The sequence below is a fragment of the Meles meles genome, chromosome 14 (genome assembly GCF_922984935.1).
Source record: "Meles meles chromosome 14, mMelMel3.1 paternal haplotype, whole genome shotgun sequence".
NCBI lineage: Eukaryota > Metazoa > Chordata > Mammalia > Carnivora > Mustelidae > Meles > Meles meles.
Window position 1 is genome coordinate 28,246,891 of NC_060079.1, and position 10,521 is coordinate 28,257,411.

Genomic DNA, 10,521 nt, shown 5'->3' on the forward strand with positions numbered 1-10,521 from the left:
CATAGAAACTGCAGCTGTTGGTTCAGGAGTCAGAGGTGGGGGGAAGGCGGGGTGGGGGGGTACTTTCTGACCTTTCTCTCCTGATTGGCAAAGGGGATGAGAAGTTGGATGTGTGTAGTAAATTATCATGATGCTTGTCATCTCCCAATTTCATGACATGATTGCAAATGTGTTATTTTTGCTACATAGGGCAGGATAGCTCAACTTTGGTGCCGGAAATGCAGCCTGAGTGTAGCAAGGCTTTGGGCCAAGCTTTTGTAGGGACAACTAGGGGCCCTCACCTTTTGAGGAAGCAGAAGGCGGCAGCCAGGAAGTGCAAGCAAGGCTGCTGGTCAGTCTATCTGGCAACAAATAAAGGTCAACAGCTAGAAAATTCTAAGAGGGAAGGAAGTAGAAAAACAAAATGGCAGCTATCACGGGCAGCTGGCTGAAGTGAATGGCTGTTATTGCTAGAAGAGTCACTCATGTGTGGGAATACTAAAGGAAACAACAGAGGGACAATGCCCTAGAAAGTAGGATAGTTGGCATTCCAAAGTTCCAAACAGAATCAGGGTAAGGAAATCCTTCTTGAAGTCAGAAAGGAGATCATGTACCAGACTGACCCTAAGTAAGGTCAGAACTTGGGGGTCTCCAGAGCTGTGTGCCATCCTTACAACCAGGCTCTCCTTCTGAACCCAGAAGCTGCAAGAAATTCCCCAAAAGTTCTGACGTTTTCTTGGTATTAGTGCATTTGTTCACTCGATCAAAAGACATCCTATGGAAAAGATTTTCAGTCTCTAAGAAATTCTCCTTTAGCTTGGAAAAAGTCACACCAAAAACTAATGTAAATTGTACATCGATTATCCTTCAATAGTTAAAAAAAAAAAAAATAGGTGTGGGGCGCCTGACTGACTCAGTAGTTAAGCGACCAACTCTTGGTTTTGGCTCAGGTCATGATCTCAGGGTGGCGAGATGGTGTTTGGTGTCAGGCTCTGCCTGATGCTTATTCTCTCTCTCTCTCTCTTCCCCTCCCCAACACCTGCTCACAAATGCACTCTCTCAAAAACAAAACAAAACAAAACAAAAACAAAAATCGGTGACTATGCGAGCTCTGGCCCCAGTCAGAGACAATAATTGTCCTTGTCATCGCAGGTGGTCAGAAGCCATGGGAGCAGACGCTTCTGAACCAAGAGGCAGGTGGTCTCTGCTTCTGACCAACAGGGGCAAAACTGAGTCTTGTTTATTAGCACAACTCTAATTGTGATTTATGTGGTTCTGTATATTTCAATCTAACCAAAATTTAAAAATCATCAAATTAGTTCTGTGTGTAATCTCTTCAATTAATTATCCATTAGTCACTCCTTAATGATAATGGAATGCTTATCAAATAGCGTGTGATCTCTGAATAGTGCTCAAAAAAATTGATTTAGTATTTTTTCAAGAAGTAACAAGGATTCCGTTTGTTCAGTTTGCTTAGTGAGGTTTTTTTAAAAGATTTTATTCATGTATTTGAGAGAGAGGGAGAGAGCACGAGATAGAGAAAACCAGCACAGGGAGAGGCAGAGGCAGAGAGAAGTTGACTCTGCTGAGCAGGGAACCCGACGCGGGGCCCGATCCCAGGACACTCGGATCATAACCTGAGCCAAAGGCAGGTGCTTAACTGACTGAGCCATCCAGATGCCCCTGCTCAGTGCATTTTAATGTGTTCAGTCTCCAAAAAGTGGGTCTGAGATTGGGCTTGCATCACTGTGAAGAAGGACCACCTCTTTTTTTTTTTTTTTTTTAGATTTTATTTATTTATTTGACAGAGAGAGATCACAAGTAGGCAGAGAGACAGACAGAGAGAGTGAGAGGGAAGCAGGCTCCCCGCCAAGCAGAGAGCCTGATGCGGGACTCTATCCCAGGACCCTGAGATCATGACCTGAGCCGAATGCAGCAGCTTAAACCACTGAGCCACCCAGGCGCCCCAAAGGACCACCTCTTAAAGTGAGAGCGTCGGAGGAGACATTTGCATCCACACTGGGCACTGGACAGGCACACAGACTCTAGTCAGTCTACCCATGTTGGAATCCTGTTTCCAGCCCCAGCTAGCTGTGTGAACCCTGCCTCTGTCTTTTGCTGAGTCTCAGTTGCTTTGCAGAGAGAATGACCATGATCATTCTCACACTTTAAGGTGGTGATGAGGATTAAATGAGACCACACAGGACAGAAGAACTTCAAAACAGTGGTGCACAGGGGCGCCTGGGTGGCTCAGTGGGTTAAAGCCTCTGCCTTTGGCTCAGGTCATGATCCCAGGATCATGATCCCTCGATCCTGGGATCGAGCCCCACATGGGGCTTTCTGCTCTGCAGGGAGCCTGCTTCCTCCTCTCTCTGCCTGCCTCTCTGCCTAATTGTGATTTCTCTCTGTCAAATAAATAAAATATTTAAAAAAATAAACAGTGGTGCACAGACTTTGCCCACACTGTCATTCAATAAACATTTATTGATTGGAAAGTTGGGAAGAACTGAAATCCTTATTAACGAATGCTTGAGCATCATCTCTGAGCAAGACAGTGTACTTGATAGTGGAGCTAAGGAAGGAGAAGGGGAGAAGAATTCAGAGGCCATCCGTTGCTCCCAAAAGGACTGTAATCGAATGAGAGAGCAGCACTGGGCGAAACCAGAGCTAGGAGGATAACAGCTAATATTTACTGAGTCCTTACTATATTCCAGGCACTATTATGAGCCCTTTAAATACCATTTAATCTTCTCAACAATTCTGGAAGAGAGGTGCCTATTAATTTTATCCCCATTTTACGGGTAAGGAAAGCAAGGCACCGAAGAGCTAAGTGATTTGCCTCTCATCACTCAGCAAGCACCAGAGCTGGGATAGAGCTCCAATTCTGCACCCTTAACATTGCCTGCATATTGGGGAACAAGGGAGGATCCTGGACTTGGACTTGGAAGTCCCCAGTTTGCATTTTCCGTACTATCTTTTTAGCCCTACATAATTCCTTCACCTTAGAGCCAGGATCTCCTCATCTGTAAAATGAGTTAACAGTCCCCAAGGCATGGCTGGTTGTGATCACGAAATAAGATGAGTAGGAGAGTTCTGCATTGTCTGGCATGCAGTAGTTATCTAATAAAAGTTAGGTACACCTGATTCTACACTGCCATCACTGCTTATAAACCAGAGTTTCTATCAGTTAAAGACACCCTGCATCCCCTAGATAAAACCTAAACTCTAAATATGCTTCAGACTCTCATAAAGTTGACCCACACTATTTCAATCACTGTATCATAGAATTACACCTGATCATCGGTAATCTACAGTCGGGGAGCTACAAAGTCTTTTCCTAGTAAATCCTACCAATCAATTACTCTGAGTGCCACCCCTCACAGGTGTATTTCCTAATTCACAAATACGATGCTTTTTTTAACGTGTGATTAGGGTATCACATTCTAAAACATACCCAAATTGAAATTTTTCCAAGGTAAATGAAGATAAAGTGATTGTTTTATAATAGTACTGTTGTACCTGACTCATCAATAACGCAAAAAATATTTTGCTCCCACAAAAAATTCTCAATAATGTTTTCAGTAAGCACAGTGTAACTGAATATGGTCCCTTGTTTCTCAAAATCTCAGTTTAACAGTTACAGTGAGCCCAAAGTCAAGTTCTGCATTCAGTTGACTCAGAATTTTAAACTCAATGGCTGGCCTCACTGGGGAGGGTACCTCACAAAGATCGTAGATGCAAATGGTAAAATACATTAGTGACTACAATTTCCAATACTCAGTATTCAGCCTTATCCCCAAATAATGCAAAATTTTTTTACTAAAATTTGCATCTATTTTCAAGACATTTTCTTCATTGAATAAGTTTGGCTTTGTTGTTGTTTTTCAAAAAACTCTAAACTCAGTCATTGTTAAAACATCATCCTTTCCATGAAGACAAAAAACATCTGTGATTTTTCTTCTTTTTTAAAATGGCTCCTGGACAGCACATTGTTAACCGTCATTGATCACCCCAAGAAAGGGTCAGAAAATTTGGACCACTTGGTTTTTGGTTTTTTTTTTAAAGATTTATTTATTTGACAGAGAGAGATCACGAGTAAGCAGAGAGGCAGGCAGAGAGAGAGGAGGAAGCAGGCTCCCTGCTGAGCAGAAAGCCCGATGTGGGACTTGATCCCAGGACCCTGAGATCATGACCTGAGCTGAAGGCAGAGGCTTAACCCACTGAGCCACCCAGGTGCCCCCTGGACCACTTGGTTTATTTGTAAAAAGAGACAACTACAAAACTCCTTCCAGCACAAGGGATTTTTATGGTCATTCTCCACCTTGGTACAAAGTACTGCAAGAGTCCTGGCATTTTATACAACTTTCTTACTTGTTAAAATCAGATTAATTGCATCCATAATCTCTTCTAGCTTGCTGCACACTTCTGGCTTTGCAGCAAGAACCTGACTATGACTCCCCGGGGGGAAGGGGGTCAATTGTGAGGTGATGGATGGTGACCAGACTTGGGGGCGATCACTCCATTGTGGACACAGATGACAGAGTGTGATGCTGTCACACCTGAAACATAAAATGTTATATGCCAATTTTACCTCAATAAAAAGAAAGGAAGAAGATAGTACCACTTGGAGAGAAGCAATGTCTAAAGTCAAAGGGCCAGAACCCACCCAAGGAGGTGAGGCAGGTCCCGGGAGGCGCGTGGAGTCAGGAGAAGGTTGCTTGACTGCACCACCTTCCTCACCCTTACCTCCTGCCCTGGGTTCCCTCTGAACAAGTCCAAGATGCCGGAGCGCCAGCCTCTCAGAGCAAAGAGAAGGGCAAAGGGGCGCCTGGGTGGCTCAGTGGGTTAAGCCTCTGCCTTCAGCTCAGGTCATGGTCTCAGGGTCCTGGGATCGAGCCCCACATTGGGCTCTCTGCTCAATGGGGAGCCTGCTTCCCCTTCTCTCTCTGCCTGCCTCTCTGCTTACTTGTGATCTCTCTCTCTGTCAAATAAATAAATAAAATCTTTAAAAAAAAAAAAAAAAAGAGAAGGGCAAAGACTCTATGCTCGGAACAAACAAAATAACCAGCACAACTCCCAAATGGGAGGAACTGACTGCATCCAAATTTACGTGAGGCACATTTTTAAAAAATATATGAATTCCCCAGCAACCCCCCCACCAAAAAAAATTCAGAGTTAATATGTCTGGGGTGAAAAAATAAATAAATAAAAATAAAAATAAATAAATAAATAAGTAAAAATTTAAAAAAAATATATGTCTGGGGTACAGCCTAAATACTTTTCTTCCCCCTCAAATTCCTTAAGTGATTCCAGTGCACAGTTAAGTTTGGAAACCCTAATGTTATAAGACATACAAATGACCTTGAAGATTTCAAAAGAGGTCACATAGTGCCTTCTCACCACCAGTCCAAACCAACAGGGGTAAATCACCTTAAGAATGCTCTGTAAAGGGACTGAGTTTTGACCTATATCCCCCAACTGGAGCAGCACTTAACCAGTCAAAAAGAGAGGACTGTCTTATTTTCCACCCTCAAGTACTAATCCCAAGGATAGCTGTGCCTAAGGATACAATTTGTACACTTGAACTTTATTGTCCTTTTACCCCCTGAGTAGAAAATACAAGTAATATCTCCACAGAAAAGACCTGAATCCTTGAAAACTCTTTATACAAAGACAGACTCTCAACTTTAAAAGGTAGCAGGCTTGAGTGGGCTAAAGGGATTGTATTTCCACGAGGACCATCATTGGCAAGGCACGCTGCTCAGAAGTCTCACTTAAAGATCATTTTTTCCATTATAATCATTGAAGTGAAGCCAAGAGGGAAAAAATTTGGCATTCTGAACTCTAGAATCTTGGCTTCAGAAATGCCTATTAATACAACACAATTCAATTTAATAAAACTTACAAACTCCCAGTAATCCTCAAGGTGCTCTTAAAATTGAAATTGATTCTGTGAAACTGCTTTCACCTACTATCATTAAAGAAAATTCCATTTTAACTCAACTCTTAATAGGGAGGTCATGAAGGAAACTATTAAGTCCAGGAATACAGAATGTGAGGAGTGCATGGCCTGGAAGAAACAGAAACAGGGTAGACACCCAACCCAGACCTTATCCTCACCTCAAACTGCAGGTTCTGGGTCTAGCAGGTGCTCATTTCCCTAGGGCATTAAGTGAAGAAAATCGCTCCTAATTTCCAATCACACAGCATTGTTAAACAGCAAGTGGTTTTCCATAAGGTAGTTTCACCATGAACATGCCCGCTATTGAAAGAAGTTTGACAGGCAGGTAGGGGGACACTTATCGACTAACATGGCCAGTGCAACAAAAGGACTTCATCGACCTGCAGAAGTGGGAGCCTGAAAGCAAAGCTTAGGTTTATCCATGTGGTGAATGGGTCCCAAGGGCTGTGGTTGGGATCGCTGGGCTCCTGGGTCCTGTTCCCTGACATTCTATTAATCTGCCGTGTAACCTTGAACCAAGGCTCTTAAAGGTCTCTTATCAAAATGCAAATGAAAATAAGCCTTCCTTAGAAATCCTATCAGGGTCTAACTTCTTTTTCTACAGGTATGTCCTACTCTACCCAGGAGAGATGTTCCAAATAGCAGTGAAATGCTTCCAATGAATGAGAAATCAAATGGCTGTCAAGTGGTAATTTTTGGATGCTCTCCGGGAGTTTACTTTAAAAGCACTCATCTATAGGAATGGCTAAGAGGTCAGGTGCCAGAGACAGACAGCTGTTTTCTTAATGTAGCAAGAAACTGTTTTTGGTAGATTAACCAACATTTTTCCCATCCCCTTAATTCCTGTTAACTCATGCCCCTTCTTCTCCACATGCTAGGACCTTCTACATTTACTACTGGGTCCGTGACAGCTTACCGATCACCAAAGAGTTGCGCTTCTTCCCCTGCAGAGAGTCTAGGTATCTCTGGGAGGGCCTGTACCTCAAAGCCCCCATGAGCTAGGCTGGGGCCATGCCACTGAGTTCTGCCCAAAAGAATGTGAGTGGAAATGACACTTGCCGCTTGGGATCACCTCTGCACAGTCCCTAGAAAGACAAGGAACTGAATAGGATGCCTTATTCAGTAGCAAAATTCCTCGGGTCAGTTTAAGAAAACAGGCAACAGACCTTTTTTGTGAGTCCTTCAGGGTCCCATACTTCCCTGAGGACCCATGTAGCTGACTCCCTAGCCAGGACCAAGCATGTGCCTCTTCAGAAATCTGACTAAGCATCTACTCAGTGCCGATGATACACCAAGATCTCCCACATAGAAACACAAAATCTCTCATTTTTTCTAAAGATTTTATTTATTTTTTAAAAGATTTTATTTATTTATTTGACAGACAGAGATCACAAGTAGGCAGAGAGGCAGGCAGAGGGAGAGGGAGAAGCAGGCTCCCCGCCAAGAGGAGAGCCTGATGTGGGGCTCAATCCAAGGAGCCCAGGACCATGACCTGAGTCAAAGGCAGAGGCTTTAACCCACTGAGCCACCCAGGCGCCCCAGATTTTATTTATTTATTTGACAGACACAGATCACAAGCAGGCAGAGAGGCAGGCAGAGAGAGAGGAAGGGAAGCAGGCTCCCTGCTGAACAGAGAGCTCGATGCGGGGCTCAGTCCCGGGACGCCGGGATTACAACCTGAGCCGAAGGCAGAGGCTTTAACCCACTGAGCCACCCAGGTGCCCCCAACATCTCTCATTTTTAAGAGGGGTAGAATTATCGGCATTTAACAGAGGGGGAAACTCAGGTCAAAGACATGCGAAGGACTTGCCCAAGGTCATTCACATTGAATACAGCCATGCTGAGGTTTGAGGCCAGGTTTTCTGGCTTTGAATGCTGTGATGGTGACACTACTCTACTGCTTCCTCAATGGACAGGGTGCCCAAAGGGATCTCCAACTCTCATTCAACTGCTAGCCCCAAGGGCCCAGCCATGCAACGTAAGATATGAGCATGGCTCATTGCAACCTACCTGTCTCTAAGGACATCCTACTTGAGATTCTGAGAAAAAGAATTAAAATGTTTTCAACAAATTGTTTGATCCACATGATGAATGCATGGGCCACAGGGCCTGACCATCTGTCCACCATTATCCTTGTATGCCTGACCACTGCCAGGTGCCACGCCAGCCGGCATGGATTAATTAGCTGGTATAAAACAAGTTCAATGTAATCAATCATGCAAACTTGAGTCCTTCATATCCAGTATTACTAAAAGCATACCGTAACCTTGGGATGCTAGAGGATTAATGAACAAAGTGGAGATAAGAATAAGGCCTTAAATGCACCTGATTCATGTTCGAAACAGGTCTGATACTCGTTTGCCCTGCAGGGACACTCCCAACTGACTATTATAATCAATGAAAAATTCATGTGCCCCAATACATATAGATTTCTGATCATGTGACCCACTGCAGCAAAGCCTCGGACAACCCTGCAATGAACCCTTCCTTTTGCTTGTTTCGACCAATTAGACCCATACATTCCAGACCTACTTGTGAGACACAAGGAGCACACGGCCGAGGTTACCATGGCAGCCCCCCAATGTCCCCCTTGAGAAGGGCCTCCATTTGCAGACCCCATCCCCTCCATTATGGGACTACAACACATTTATCACCTTTCCTTCCCAAGTGGGCCTCCAGACTGTCTGTGCTATTGATTGCTTCAGCAATTTACCAGGTAGGGAATTAGAGTTACGGGTTAGCAATTTCCTGTGTGCTTTTTGCTTCACTTCGGGAAGTTTGGTGCTAATTTAATCCTCGTAAGAACGCTGTGCTGCTGGGATGCCCCGATGGCTGGCTGATTGTTATTTATCTGCAAGACTTAGCAAAACTCACTGGCGGCCCATATGTCCCTGGGTGATGTCAGACACAAGTTCAGACACCAAAAGCTCGTTCCGCCCCAAGAAAGGACTAAGAACAAATAAAAGACCCAAGTAGACAGAAAATGCCAAAGGCAAGGACGGGAAGCTGGGCATTCTCTGAAGCATCACAGAGCTGGATTTTGCCCAGCAGTGGGGAAGGACGGGACTGAACTCCTGCAAGGGAGACCACACGAGATGAGTATTTCCCTCCCCGGGTTCGGTTCCCAAGCCAGTGTTTGAGTTCAGCTCAAAGCATCATCAGTCAGATGTACTCCATCAAAACAAGCCAAGAAATAGGGATAAAGAATCCCTCCTCCTTCTTCTTCCTTGTCCTCCCATTCTCCCCTTCTTCCCCTCTTCTCCTCCCCTTTCTTCGTTTTTTTTTTTTTTTTTTTTTTTCCCTAATGCCTTTTGCATAATTCTGAAAACTCTCCTTTCCTGGGCTGGAATGACTCATCGCACTATAAATTCAAATCTTCACCTTATTCCTAATCCATGGGTAACTGGGACCAGGCACTGGTGCCTTCAAACTCTTTACCCCCAAAAGAGGTGTTGGCAAAGAGTCCTGCCACAGATCTGGCCTTCTGCACTCCTTTAACTTGGGCCAAAACCCTTCAATCTACGGGAGGGTTTCCCACGTGCATTCTTCCTAGTGCCCCCACCACCACACTGGGTCCTCAAACATCTTTTTCCTAATTGCTCCCCACCTATGAAATTTTAATACCAGAGATACATAGATTCTGTGTATCTGTGTGTGCTTTGTATGTTTCTCTGTACTTTATACATAAAAAAATAATAATAATAAGATGTTTTTTTTTTTTTTTTGCCTCCCAAGAATAAACTTTTGTTCTCTTGGGAGCGTGATCACTGCCCCCCCCCCACCAGAAGGAGGGAGAAAGGCCTTTGTGTACATTTATAGGTGTGATGGTTTACGAGCATGTTCTTTCGAACGTAGAAAACCAGGAGCCTGCTAGACAGAAGGAGGAGCCACTCAGGTGGAAAGAATAGAGACGGAGCAGGGGGACCTGAGACTCATTTATATCCTTTCTAACAGTGTCAAGGGCTGGATTTGAAATTAAGCCTGTTTACTGGTGCAGCATCCATTTATGAAAGCATAAATATCACCTTTGATTTCTACAATGACTGCCTTTCCCCGCAATTTGGAAGGCTCTAAAGAAAAGTTCCGTACCAGGGCCGATTTTGACTAACAAGGAACACCTTCTCCTGAGCTGCTCCAGACCTTTCCTCTGCCCACCCTCATTCTCTCCCTCTGTTCTCACCCTTGCCATGTGACACCCAGCTGTCCAGTGGTCCCCAACACGAGCCTCAGGCCCTCTGTGGTGCTCTGGGCCATTCAGAGTTTATTACAGCATTTTTTAATTAGCCAGGAGTATTTTAGGCCCATATTTTTATTCCTCATCTCTCTGATTGATTTTCTAAATTATGTGTCAGCACAAAGGTGTTAAAAAAAAAAAAGAAAGAAAAAACACTTAACTCAGCAGCAATTAACTGCAAAGCTTTTAAAGCTTCCTTTTCATTTCATAGGTCTTCAAGAGCCAGAAATAATATCAATAATACTGAAATCAAGTTGTATTTTACCCCTGGTTAAAAAGGCAGCAAGTGGCTTGAGAGGCACTATTTATCTAAGGCAACATTTGCTAATCTTTTCTTTTCTGCCTC